At 40.4% G+C, this 13,929-nt stretch overlaps 1 long non-coding RNA gene across 1 annotated transcript in view; it reads right to left on the minus strand.

Moving 5' to 3' along the window:
• Positions 1–4,364: 4,364 nt before the first annotated feature.
• LOC140687138 (uncharacterized) overlaps positions 4,365–13,929 on the minus strand; it is a 43,576-nt gene continuing 34,011 nt past the window's right edge. Inside the window, exons 2-3 of the long non-coding RNA XR_012061362.1 lie at positions 6,708–6,766; positions 4,365–4,500 (exon numbers count right to left, since the gene is read on the minus strand). This is a non-coding gene — a long non-coding RNA (uncharacterized lncRNA). The remainder of the gene's footprint in view (positions 4,501–6,707; positions 6,767–13,929) is intronic.

Genomic DNA, 13,929 nt, shown 5'->3' on the forward strand with positions numbered 1-13,929 from the left:
ATAATATTAATAATGTTTATGGCATAATGTTTTAGAGTCACCCTATGGAAAAAGCACAGAAGACTTGCTTGTGATTGCAGGGCAAAATGTAAATCCTAGCAACACTGACAATGAAAAAGTGAGCTGATGGAAGGAAGTAGAATTGGGGAGAAAGTATAAAAGAAACTGTCAGCTGCTATTATCCTTATCTTATAAAACTGGTAGTAGAGAGATACTGGCAAATGTTGACAGGACAAGATATGACAGTTTATTATTTTATTTAAAGTTATAATGTAAGAAGAGATATAATAAGATTATAATATGTTGGGTAGTGAAGGGAGAAATTGTGTATGTGATCCAAATCTTTTTTTCATAGTGAAAAATCCATATATCTTATCTAAAGTAGATAAATCAAGAAATTAAAGTGTAAACATATTTAGAGTTATGGTAGAAGAATTAAAAGAAGAAATAATTTTTAAATAACTAAATCTAGCAATTAGAAAAAAGGAAGGGGGAAGATATAGCTCAAAGTGGTAGAGTGCATGCTTAGCCATGAGGTCCTGGGTTCAATCCCTAGTACCTCCTCTAAAAAGTAACTAAATAAATAAACCTAATTACCTCTCTCCCCACCACCACCACCAAAAAAAGGAGAGTTGGGACAAGAGACTCAATTTTCATTACAGATTTTTATGTCCTATTTTAATAATTACCATGTAGCTCTATTTATTTAATAAAACCAAACAAATAGAGCATTTGCTTTTTTTGTGAGTAATCTTTTAAAAATACTTTCATTGAACTGTAACTAACACGTGGTCAACTGCACAAATCTCCAGTGCACAAAGCTCAAGGTCAAGATTAAAAATTTTTTAAGACCCTAGAAATTTCCCTTTGACCTCTCCCAAATGCCCCAAAGGGAGCCATTCTTCTGACCTCCAAGAGCATAGATTAGTTTCATTTGTTTTGGGAAGTCACATCATTGAAATCACATAGTATGTACTCTTGTGTTTCTGATTTTTTTTTTGCTCAATATCATATCTGTAAGATTAACTCATATTGTATGTATAGCTGTTGCCAAGCAGGATTCCACTGTATGAATATACCAAAATTTATTTTTATGTTTTGTTAATGAATATTAGGTTGTTTCCAGTTTGGGGTTATTATGAATAAAACTTCTAAAGGCACTATGCTCATTCATGTACTTGTCTTTTGATGGACATCTGCAAACATTGGCTATACGCCTAAGAGTGAAATTGCTGAGTTTTAAGATAGGTGTATGTTAGATTCTGCTGTTTTACAACATGGTGGTTGTATCAGTCTCATCAGAAATATATGAGTGTTCCAGGTGCTATGTCAACACTTACTACTGTCAGCCTTTTTCATGTTAGCCTTTCTTACATATATTGTAGTATCTCATTATGGTTTGAACTGGCATTTCTCTGATGGCTAATGATGTTGAACATCTTTTTATGTTATGGAACACTTAGATATCCTCTTCTGTGAAGTACCTTTTCAAGTCTTTGCTCATTTAAAATATATATTTGTCTCTCTTTTACTTGTTCTTTACATATGTTTAATATACATACATATATTTACTATTTACATATATATGTATTATATTTTATATACATGGAATATATATATAGCAAATATCTCAAATATCTTCTACTTCTCTTTCTTTGTGGCTTATCTTTTCAGTCTCAATATAACATCTTTCAGTGAACAGAAGTTCTTAACTTTATTGTAGTCCAACTTATCAAACTATTTTTATGGTTACTGCTTCTTGTGTTTCGGAATCTGTATCTGCTCCAAGGTCAGGAAGAAACTTTTACAAATTGTCTTCCAGAAGCCTTACTGTCTTACCTTTCATATTTAGGTTTGTAATACACCTGGATTACCTTTTTTTTCTTTTTCTTTTTACTGCCTCAAGATAGCCTTATTCTGGGGAGAAATCCCAAGACAGGTGGGAAACAGACCCCAAGGGAGAAAAACATCTTTCTACTACCAGCTTGCTTACAGCTACAACATGAGCATCCCAGGCTCAGTCAATCAGATGATCCTGTCTGAGCCAAGGTGACAGTGAGTGCAACAAAGCCACAGGGACAATCAGCGAGAGTTTACTGGGGCCATTGAAGGAGCCAAAGGTCCAGAAATACAGAGGTGAGTTTCTGGGGCAGGACAGTCCAGTGGCACAGACTAGCTGGCTGTTAGCAGTTTTGCCAGAATGGTGTCCTTAGCAGATTCACCAGTGTGGCCTTGGTTGCCAGGTTTTCAAGTGTAATGTTCAAGCCTTTTTATAGATTTTGTGACCTACCCAACAGTCTTCCAATAAATTCCCTTTTTTCGCTCAAGTTAGCTCAAGTTCTGTTGGAGATCAAGAAGTCTGTCTGGTGAAGGCAACAAATTTGAAACTCCACAAAATGTCAATCAAGAAAACTGCATGCCTGCTGGAAGCTAAATATATCCTCATTGACTAGGATTAAAGCATTTTCCAAACATCTCCCTAAGTATCTCCATGGTTAATGGGAGGCCTGTCCGAGGGGTAGTGGGCTTGGAGGCTGTTGGGGCCGTGCTGACAAGTGGCCCCTAAAGCACCAGTTCATGGTGTTCTACCCACAGGGGAGATAGTGGCTAATCTGGAGCCCAATACCTCATTTGTTACCCCATCCCCCACCATTTCCAGGAATTGCCGACAACATTTGCTGCACCTGTTCTAAGAGGAAATTAGCAAAATAAAATCCCTTCAATGATAAACTCCATTTAAAAATTAACAAAAAATTCCAAATGGTGTGGAAATTATGTCTTAATTGGAAGGGCATTTTTAAACGTCTCTTTACAAAGCAGCTCTTTGGGAGCATTGCTATCAAGCAGGAGGAAGTGAAGGGACTTGTGGAGGGAAGGAGACCTCCCTAGGGTTGTGGCAATTTTTGTTTTCTGTTGCTAAAGGAGTCTCTGCAGCCTTCATGTGACATGGGTAAAACCCCAATCTTTGTAAATGCCCAAATTGTTTCCCCCTCTCCCTTCCCTAAACCCTTAGTCCAATATATTAACCTCAAAATGCCAGTGATTTCCTGGAACCTCTTTCGGAAAGCCTTCTATCTCCTACCCAGATCCATCTGTACCCTTCGGTCTCCTCACATACTCCTCAGGCTGTGTCTGTCTGTCTTGTCTGTCTCTCCTTACTTTGCATTCCTGTAGCATCCTGGGTTAACGCCTGTCATAGCACTGATTGCACTGTTCTAGAATCATTGCCTTACTACATGTTCCATCCACTGGACTGTGAATTTCCTGAGTGGGGATCACATGTCGTTCAGGTCTCTGGCCCCAGAAGAAAAGTTCAATATTCACTGAGTTAAAAAAGTAAAACAAATGAAAAAGCAAGTAAATGGGGTAACTCAACCAGCCATTGATGTTCAAACATTAGACTTAACTAAGGTGACCAAATAATTCATTCTCTTTCTACTGAGAGTGAGAATGAGAGAGGATGCTCATTGGACAGGATACTGGGACAACATGCATTACTCAGGACTGACTGGAGCAAATGGGGACAGATGGCCCCCCTAGCTTGAGCCCATCCCACTTAGCCTGGTTTTCCCTCCTCTGCCATCGTACAAGGGAGTGAACCCCACTCACACCATCCTAGGTTGCTTCTGAAAAACGGAGGTTGTGTCCTTTTCTTTAGTACTGAGCACTCTGGGTAGTGCAGTGGGACTGACTCAGGTTGGAGATCACAATTAGAGATAATGGCTGGGGAGTCTTTCTCATTCACATAGAGGGGGAACAAAGCCACAGAAAGAGAGGGGATCAGAAAGACAGGGTGTTGGCCGAGATGACAGAGGCTCAAATTCAAGGACCTAGACAAAGGCCACCCTTGGAAGGAAGAAAGGAGATTGAGCCAGAGGTCTCACCACCTTGTTTAGATGTGTTATCTCATTTAATCTTCACCCTCTAAAGTCCGGTGAGATCGGGAGTCAAGTCATTCCTACTTTATGGATGAGCAAACGGAGGCCCAGAGCTGCTTCCTCCATCAGAAAGTCAGAAAGTGGCAGAGCACGGATTCAAAGTGAGTTTGGCCTGACGCTCAAGCCCATGGTCCTGCCCGGGACAGGAACACAAGGAAGGGAGAAGGTTGAGGAAGGAGAGGCGTTCAACACTGTCAGATGCTCCGAAAATATTTCCTCTAGTACAGGTCGCCTATTCAAGGATGGTGGACAACTGGAAAAGGTCACTGCATCTGACAACTGGGAGATGAGTCATGACCTTTCAGTGGCCATATCATAGGAGATTAATGGCATGAATTAATGAGAAGCAAATGGAAACAGTAATTCAATAAAAGATCATTACAGGGTTACAACTTTATAAAGCACTATATATTATAAATATATTTATATATTATAAATATCTGTGTGCATAGATGTATGTAATTGCATCTATGTATATAATATTTCAGTGAAATTATTGAGCCCGATGATAGGTTTTGTTGATCAATTCTTATATAATTATTTTCCGCCAAGCAGGGGCAAACTGGAAAACACAGTGAGAAGGAATAAACCATGAGTTCTATGAAGGCAGGAGGTTCATCACTTTCTTCTAAATTTAGCATTATTCCCAGATGCCCAGTATGTGATGGAATTAATAAATGAACAATGACTAAAATGAGAAATAAAGACCGAGTCAAGGCAAGAGGAATGGCTCATGCTCACCCCTTGCCTGTTTTTTTTTTGTATTTTTTACTTTTTTTTGTTTTTTTACTTTTTTTTTAATTTTACATTTTTTACTATTGCTACCTATTTATCTAGGTACCAAGGGACAGAGAAGCCTTTCTGTATTTTTGCTTAGAGTCCTATAACTTGTGCCAATGAATTTCATCTGTTACATCTTTTCTGTTTCCTCTTTTATGTTATTTCCTCAAATCTTTTCTTCACCTATTATTCATTTTTTCCCTCTTAAGTTAATCAATTTATTCCATATCCTTGGTTTCCAGGCCTCTACAAGATGGATATCTTTTTGTCTGTGTGCACATCTGTCAGGAAACATTTTCTAAATTAAATTATAATACGAAATCAAGGATCCCTCGAAAATGCAGCCGTGAACAGTGGTGGGGGGTGATTTACCCTCCTGCTGAGACCTACCTTTCTCTGTTAGGCACTTAGCAACAGAGAAGTCAAGGAAGGGATAATTAGTTTGTGAATTTGGTGGTGGGTCCCAAACAAACCCATGGAAATGGAAGATCTGAAATACAGTCCCAGTAACGAGTGAGAGGAAATTGACAGAAACCAACTCTTACTAAGATAACACATGGCCAGAATCAATAAAGGGCAGCAGGGATTAAACAACTAAGCTGATAAAGAACAGATCACCAAGGAGTCTGGGTTTTGAAAGAATCTCTAGAGAATGCAGCATATTGAAAGATACTCAGTGGTTCTTTTTTTCTTAGAAATAAATTTTCACTATATTTACTGCACAACTCTCTGTATGCTCATATCAGCTACCAATACTCCCACCAGTCAAGTCTCAACCAACAAGATACTTTTTCTATACTATTTACCAATGTGTGGTTTAGACAATGTTTTTAGATAATCACAATAAATATTTTTAAGAAACTAAAGGTCAGTGCCCATTCCTCTAGATGGAAGAGGATCACTTTGAAGGGCATGAGCGACCCTTAGGTAGATTCTCTGCCACCAGATTTTCTTCCAAGACAACCAGCCTCCATCCCAATCAGAGATCAACATGAATTTGCAGAATATTTAATCTTCTCCCTCCTACCTCTCCCCTCCAAATGGAAAAAAAGGGAGAGTCACAGGAGAAATGAGTTTTCTTAAAAATACAAGTCTTTGGAGATCGGTGGGCTTTTACAATATTCAGATTATCAAATAATGCAATCTAATAGTGTTCTTTTTCATACCATACACATTCTTACGGGCCATGACTTAACTAGGGAGGGGAATCCTGTCAGTTAGAAATGCAACTTCATGTGGTGGTTCCCATTTGAGCTCTAATGACCCAACTGCTGGGTTTGAATCCAAAACTTGGATGTGAGACGTAATGAGAAGTGCATCTCTTTGTGATGTGACACTGGAGCCTCATCTAACCGGTGACCAGAGGACTACTGAATTCTCCAGGAGAACAACAATTGTTTGAATTACGATTTTTATTTTATTGATTAAGACCCAGACTTTCTGTGTTATATGCTAATTTATAAATTGTTAGCAGAGAGGAAAATAGTTTGTCTTACAGAGAAGATAACTCTAAAGGTTACAGTTTTATTGCCCTATAAGACATTAACCAGTTTTTTCTCTAATTTAGCAAACTTACTTTAGCATGCCTTTCCCAACTGATTATATAAATATCAGTTTTCCAAATGCTTGTTGAACTATCTTTACCATCCTGACAGTCCCCTCCTTAATGAGTCCAATTTTGATACATATCCACTTTGTATGAGCTGTTTTAAACTGTTTTTTTAATATACATTGACCTTAGCAGTGTGACTTTACATGTTAACACACCTATGTATCTCAGTTTCCGTATCTGTAAAATTAGAATAACATTAGTATCTACCTCAGAGAACCCTTGTAAGAATTAAATTAGTGAATATTTGTAAAGCACTTTGAACCAAGATTGGAAGAAGATAAATGTAATATAGGTATTTGTTAAATACATTTAAGTAAAGAGCTTTAGAAATAACTTTTTTTTAGCATTCAGACTAGATCACTATGTGGGCTACTTACCTCCTCTTCTTCCCAGGTCTTGGTGTCATGATCAACCTGAAGTGGAGATCTGAGCCATCCTAGAAAGAGGGCAGAGAAGTTGTCAGACATGAGAAAGACCCAGATTTTCATGGGGAAGGAGCAGTGTATGTCTAAGGTGACTATCCAGGTTTCCTAGTCCACCCACGAGTCCTGTTCAGAGCGAGAATCTGTACAAGCTTTCTGATAAGGCAGGAAACATTTAACTTCTAGAACGGAAATTATGCTGCTGTCATGTTGCCAACAAGGATAAAGACACAGGGATGCCCAGATTTACTCAAGAGCACTCACGGAGATTAAAGAGGAGTTGAGGTGAGAACCTTGGTCCAATGGGCAAGACCCCTTCCACACTACGTCGGGCCCTGCCCAGGAATGTTAGCAATTAGAAAAGATGTTGGAGGGAGGAAGGGAGGGGATGGAAGGAAAATTAAAAAGAGATGAGAAAAAGAGGTAAGCTTCTCTAACGTTCCCTCCTCACTATTTAGCCAAAGGGTGGATTTGACGGCTGCAACTCACCTGGGTCCCACGGGGGCCATCAATATCATTTTATACGAAACTTTACAAAAATCTTTATATGAATAGCATTTGGCTAACACCAGGCACATTAACAACAACAACAATAGCTACCCCAATACTACCAATAATAATAAAAAACACATATAGTAATTACTATGTGCTGGGCTCTGTCTTAAATGTTTTATATTAATTCATTCGATCCTTCCAATAACCTCTAATTATCTCCATCTCACAGATGACAAAACTGAGACACAGAGGTTAAATTGCTTGCTTAAAATCACACAGAAAGTAAACAGTGGAGCTTGGTAATTCAAACCCAAGCATTCTTACAGGAGAGCATTTGCTCTATATTATGATTAAAGTATGGTGTGGTCCAGAAACAACTTTCTTCTTTTTGTACCACTTCCGTCATACCCAGAACTTCCTTCTCAGCTTCTGGGCGACATCACAGGCAAATGCTATAGTTTACTAGTCACTTTCACATATTAACATTCTTACTTTCTGATATTAAAAAGTCCAGTCCAAACTAAAAGTTACGTGTCACCTAATGGAAGCCTGCAACATCTGTTTTACAACAGTTGATCTGTAACATAACACTTTGATTCTTGAGAAAAATCAAATTTGTATCAAGATCAGGCTTCTAGATCTAAAATGTAGTTTAGAGAGATGTGCTAAATAACACTATGAAAATGCATAGAAATATTCAGGCTGTGAGGAACTCTATGGAACATATGACTCAGTTTCTTTAACAGAAGAATTTCAAGGGGTGGGGAAAGAAGGATGGGAAATTAATAGATTAAATCATCTTAAAAGACTATTATTGGAAAAGAATATGAAAAGCACTATATATATGTATATAACTGAATCACTATGTTGTACCCAGAAATTAACACAACATTGTAAACTGACTATACTTCAATTTAAAAAAAATTTTTTTAATTATTATGGGTTAAAAATGTGTCTCCCCAAAAAAGATACATTGACGTCCTAACCCATGGTGTCTGTGAATATGACCTTATTTGGAAATAGGGTCTTTGCAATGTAATTAAGTTAAAATGAGTAGGCCCCTCATCCAATGACTGTGTCCTTACGAGAAGAGACACAGAGACAGAGACCCACAGAGTGAAGACAGCTACATAAAGATAGAGGTAGAGATTTGAAGCTGTCAAAGCCAAGGTACACCTGGGGCTACAGGCTGGAAGCTGGAAGAGGCAAGGAAGGATCCTCCCCTAAAAGCTTCCAAGAGAGCCAGGCCCTGCTAACATCTTGAATTCATATTTCTAGCCTCCAAAACTCCAAGAGAATAAATTTCTGTTGTTACAGGCACCGAGTCTGTGGTACTTTCTTTCAGCAGACCTAGGAAACCAATACAAAGACCAATAAGCCAAATGCAACATATGAACTTTGGATCCTAATTCAAACTCACTATAAAAAATATTATGAGACAGATGGAGACATTTAAACACTGACTGGACATTTGATGACATTAGGGAATTACTGTCAAATATTTAGGTGTAATAATGATATCGTAGTAATGCTTAAATAGAGTCCTTATATCTTAGACATACTTGAAAACTTTATAAGATAAAATGGTATGATGTCTAGGAGTTGTTACAAAATAGTACGGGAGACGGGTAGTGGTTAGGATTATGAATGAAACAAGATTGGCCACAAATTGATAATTATAGAAGCTGGGAGATAAGTACTTGAACGCTTATGATACTCTTTACTCAATTTTTGTATATGTTTGAAATTTTCCACAATTAAAAGTAAAAAGAAAAAAGTCAAGTCTCATTTAAATAAAATCTTTAGTGCAACTTAAGTGTTATTTCATTTATATCTTTTCTTCTACCTCCCAGCCCACCCTGCCTAAGTTCAGGTCCAAGCTGTGATTTTTTTTTAGTTTTTCTTTGCTCCAACCTCCTCTACCGTCTAACCTCCCTGGGGTCAGATCAGGGAGGAGGAATTAGAGGAAACACAGGCAAATACTTTTCTACCTAGGTGGGACAATTGGTAAATCTCTGTTGGTTCTTGGTGTCCTTCCCAAATCCTGCTCATATTTCACAGAATGCCCAAAGCACAGGTGAGGACTCACACACTGTCTCCTTTCCTGATGAAGCTGATGATCTCTTTAGCTGACCTCTTGCAAACATCCTAAGCTCTTGTTTCAATGATAAAGCCCTGAGATGTTCAATGAACTCCCTTTTCAGAAGATAGCTCTCTTGCCAATTCTCTGGCTCAAGACAACTCTTGCCTGGTCACCAACTGAAGCATCTTCATAGCCCATAACAAAGCTCACTAACCCTGGGCCACCAAGTGAAGTGAAAGTCTCCCCTTGGCTGCCCTCTCTCCAAGCAGTTTCCGGGCCCCTTGAACTTCAGGTGATCTATGAGGGTCTCCCAAGAAATCTCTCAAGCCAGACTCTGCCAGCAGCACAAGGAGTGAAATGAGTGTCTCCCCTCCTCTTCAGCACCCCTGATCTCACTAAGTCATTCTTTTGGGTTGGTCCTCACTTGGCAGAGGTAGGAGGAAAGCACTCTTGACCCTCTTTTCTGCATCTTCTGTGCCTACAAATTCCCTTCCAAGATTCTCCCTCAATGCACCTATTGGAGGAGACAGTTACTACATCAGTTTGGCCACCTCCTAGCAAGCCCTTCTCAGATCTCTTAAAATGTATCAGCTATCTTCCCCAGCTCTGACAACCACTCAACCTTCTGCCCTCTCGCTTCCAATCCTCCCACACCCTGCAAGGTGTGCATCTGTCACAGGTAAGGAAACATGCTCCGAGACTTGCTTGAGTTCACTCAGCTTGCAACTGGTACAATATGGACTTGAACCTGAGATGTCTGACTCCAAAGCCTTTGCACAATGCCTTGAAATGTTCTGGCTCACAAATTAGATCAATCAAAAGTCTTTTTTTTTAAATTCTCAAGATAAAATATTGGACACTCCCCCAGTGAACTGCACAGCACTGCTTCCAGCCCTGTTGCCAGAGAGATAGAGTATCCACAGTCAAACTGTCAAATTTCTGGAACAAAAACAAACAAACAAAATATTATCTGCCAAGGAATACAGCAGCAGATTAAGAGCAGTCATTTCTGCTCTTTTCACAGCATCTGGGGGAGCAAGATATTGAGAATATTAGCCTTCATTCTGGAAACCTCCATCAGGAAAGCTGTCTTGTCTTTGTCCTCGGTCTCTTACTATGCCTCCTGTAAACATGTCTGGTTATGTGTCCGTGGGGTCTTCAGAAACTGGAGGAAGCAAGCCTGGGAGCCAAGGGGGTTGTGGTCTCTATGTTTCCATTACAACAGCTGAGGGGCTCCACATCCCGTTTGGCCCGCAAGAAATGTACAACTCTTGCCCCTCAGATTCTAGAAGTCTGACCACACCCACTACTGCCCTTTCTCCTCACCCCACCATCCAAGACCACTCCTGTCAGCCTCCCACCTTTAGACTTCCAAACCACATCCAGTATCTGTCACCCCTACGTTCTTCCCCTGCCATCATGTCCTTCCACTAGAACTGGCTACATAATTTCTGGGGGCCAGTACAAAATGAAAATGTAGTGCCCCTCATTTAAAAGCTGTTGGGATATTCAAGACAGCAATAGCAGAGCATTAAACTAAGTGGGAGACCCTGTGTGACTTTAGTCAAGATCTTCAACTGCTCTGCTATTGAAGTTTATTGTGTTCTCATCAGTTGATTCCACCACGCTGTGAGTAACTGATAGGCAGAGGATGTGCCTTAATCAATTCTGTGTCCTAGTGGCTGCTCGAGCCAGTACCCAGTAGGCATTCCGTAAAAGTTGAATGAATGGATGAAAGAGCAAGAATGTCATGGGTCTTTCAGAACTCTGACTCCTCAAGCTCATTCTGCCTTCAGAGAATGGGAGGAGGAAAGTAGTCCACCTGAAAGTTTGCCAGAACAGGGGCCTATCAGGAGCATATGAAACAAGCCCACGGAGCTGGTCCTGGGTATCACTGCACACCAGTCACTCAGGCCGGAAACCACCACTTCTCCTCAACCCCTCCCCCGACCCCTTGACTGTCACACATATAATAAACTACCCCATGTCCTATTGATTCTAACTCCTCAAAAGCACTCAAATCTAGCTCCTTCTTTCTGTCCTCTGCTACCACCTCACTTCCAGCTAGAATCCTTTTTCACTTGGTGGATTTAGTTCGAGGCTGAGCTGCTGTAATAGAAAGACTCAACAATGCAGTGGTCAGAGTTTGAAACCAGATTTGTCTCACTCCAAAGCACAGGGCCTTTACCTAGACTGGTATTTTCTAAAAAGTTGAAGAAGATAGAAGCTCAAACCAAAATAAAAAAAAAAAAAGGAGGAGGAAGAATTTATAGGTTGCCTTCACTGAAGAATCCAAAGGCTAGCTATTTTCAGGCACACCCAGGTCCAGGAACAATGTTATCAGGGAGCCAACTCTGGACTCTGCTTTTCTTTGTTTGCTGACCTCATTCCTTCCCATTGCAAATGGTTTTCTTCAGGCAACAAGGGAAGATGAAAAGTAAGCAACTCCAGCTCACATGATCCTTCTGGCTCCAAAACCTTGTCCTGAGCTTCACCGACTTGGATACTTGATCTGACCAGAGTCAGAAGTGGAAGGGCTTCATCACACAACCATCACAGAGTCACTAGGGTGTTGGGAGAGGAACTGACACTGAGGCATTTCAGGTCGGGACTCCCCATCTGGAGGTGCACGCCTTACAGCACGCTACTGGCCATGTCCAATTTTCTGACTGAGCAGTGGTCCCTGAAGCTTCTCTGACAGACCCACCGACATACAATCCCCATTAGACTTCCAGGAGGGCTGTTATGCATCTTCCATTCTCTGCAAGCACTGGGAGCTTGCAGGCAGAGGTCTGTGACAATCCCACTTATTCATTAATTCATTCAACACTTATGGAAAGCCTACTATATGAGGTACATTCTCTCCCCTTAAGTTGCTCACGGTGTAGTGCAGGAAACGAATGAGAAAACAAACTCTAGTTCAGAGCAGTTGAAGTTCTCGTTAAAGTTACGTACAAGGTAGAGCGGGGTATGCCTGACATTATGAGGTCCTCTGCTTTCCTAATTCACCTCGCTGACTTATATAACACCATGTGTTCATCCATCTGTTCCCAGATAGGAATGTGAGCTTTCTAAAGGAAAGGACATCTACTATTTCTCTCTGTATCCCTAGCATGTAATAGTCAGTATGGACATAGTAAATGCTTGATGCAAATAAATGGGAGTGAAAACATAAGATTCTGGAATTCTTTCCAACGTTCATTAAACACCCACTAAGTTCAAGGCTCTGTGATGAATGTGAGAGAAATACAACTCCCTGTCCCCAAAGGGAGAGGGTCCAGAGAGGTGGGTTCATGGGATGTCAGCTGAGACTTCTTAACAACTGGACCATTGTGTCTAAAGACCAAAAGTTCCCTCCTACTGACTCCTAGAAGAATGGAGCCTGAGCCAGGAAACTCATTACCCTTCTCTGCCCTGCAATTGAAGAGACAAATAACTCTTTAGTTAGCCATTATGCGCTAATCAGAGTAATTTCCATACAACAGGGTGGGCTGAGTTTGTTCTCCAATCGTAACATTTGTGAATTTCAACCACAATTCCACATATTAATAGTCATTAATGGTCTATAAATAAAGCACAATCCTTTAGATACAGAAACCAAGCTATGAGCTTGTTTGAAATGTAAACAAGATATTCATGAACTTGCTAATTGCAATTCCTTGTTTGGCCTTTGGCCAACCTTCATTCCCTGGAAGTGGCCACTGATTGAAATATTATATGTTGTCTGATGATAAGTCCTGGGGGGCTCAGGATCTAGGATTTGTGGGCTTATACTCCAGAAGCCTGGTACGTTCTTTCACCCATTTACTCAAATATTTATTGAGTCCCTGCAGTGTGCGGGTCTCTGGGTTATCCAAATATGAAAGCAGGACAGTTCCAGCCAGGTAAGAATCTAAATTCTGCTGTTAGATGTGGACCCAAATATCAGCAATGCCCCGGGGGGGGGGGGGGCACAGAAATGGCCCAGGGAGCTGTAAAGGTTGAGAAGTAAAAGCCTGCATAAAGGGGGGGACAGCTGAGAGGAAAGGGATTGAAAGATGGGAAGGATTTTGTCTGGAGGGTTGTCCGCGTGGAGAGGGAAAAGATGTACTAAATGGAGGAAAAGTTGAAATTGTAAACAACTAAAACATAGCGTGTCATCCATCACCCAGTTCCATAAGGATTAAGTCGCAACCCACTGCAGTCACTCTCCGGTACACCCTTGAGAGGAATTCAGGATGAAAACCAGGATAAGACACTCTGGGCTTTGGATCAAAGGGCTCCTAGATAGTTAGATGCATATCTAACAGGAGGAATTTCACAACCTTAGATCCTTACATCTTCCCATACATAGAAAGGCACTAAAATCATTAACTTGAGATATCTGTTCTTTGTGATCAGCAGCAGTAATCCTTTACCAAAATGTATGCTTAACTGCATGTATTTCCTAGCCAACAAATTCATATATACCTGTACTGGCTCCTCCCCTACCTCTTCAGAACAATTTACTCAGAGCTACCGAGTGGCTACCTCCCAGGCTATAGTCCTCAGTAAGACCCTGAATAAAACTTAAATTCACAACCTCATGGCATGTGTTTTTCTTTAAGTTGATGAGATCAA

The sequence above is a fragment of the Vicugna pacos genome, chromosome 1 (genome assembly GCF_048564905.1).
Source record: "Vicugna pacos chromosome 1, VicPac4, whole genome shotgun sequence".
Lineage (NCBI taxonomy): Eukaryota > Metazoa > Chordata > Mammalia > Artiodactyla > Camelidae > Vicugna > Vicugna pacos.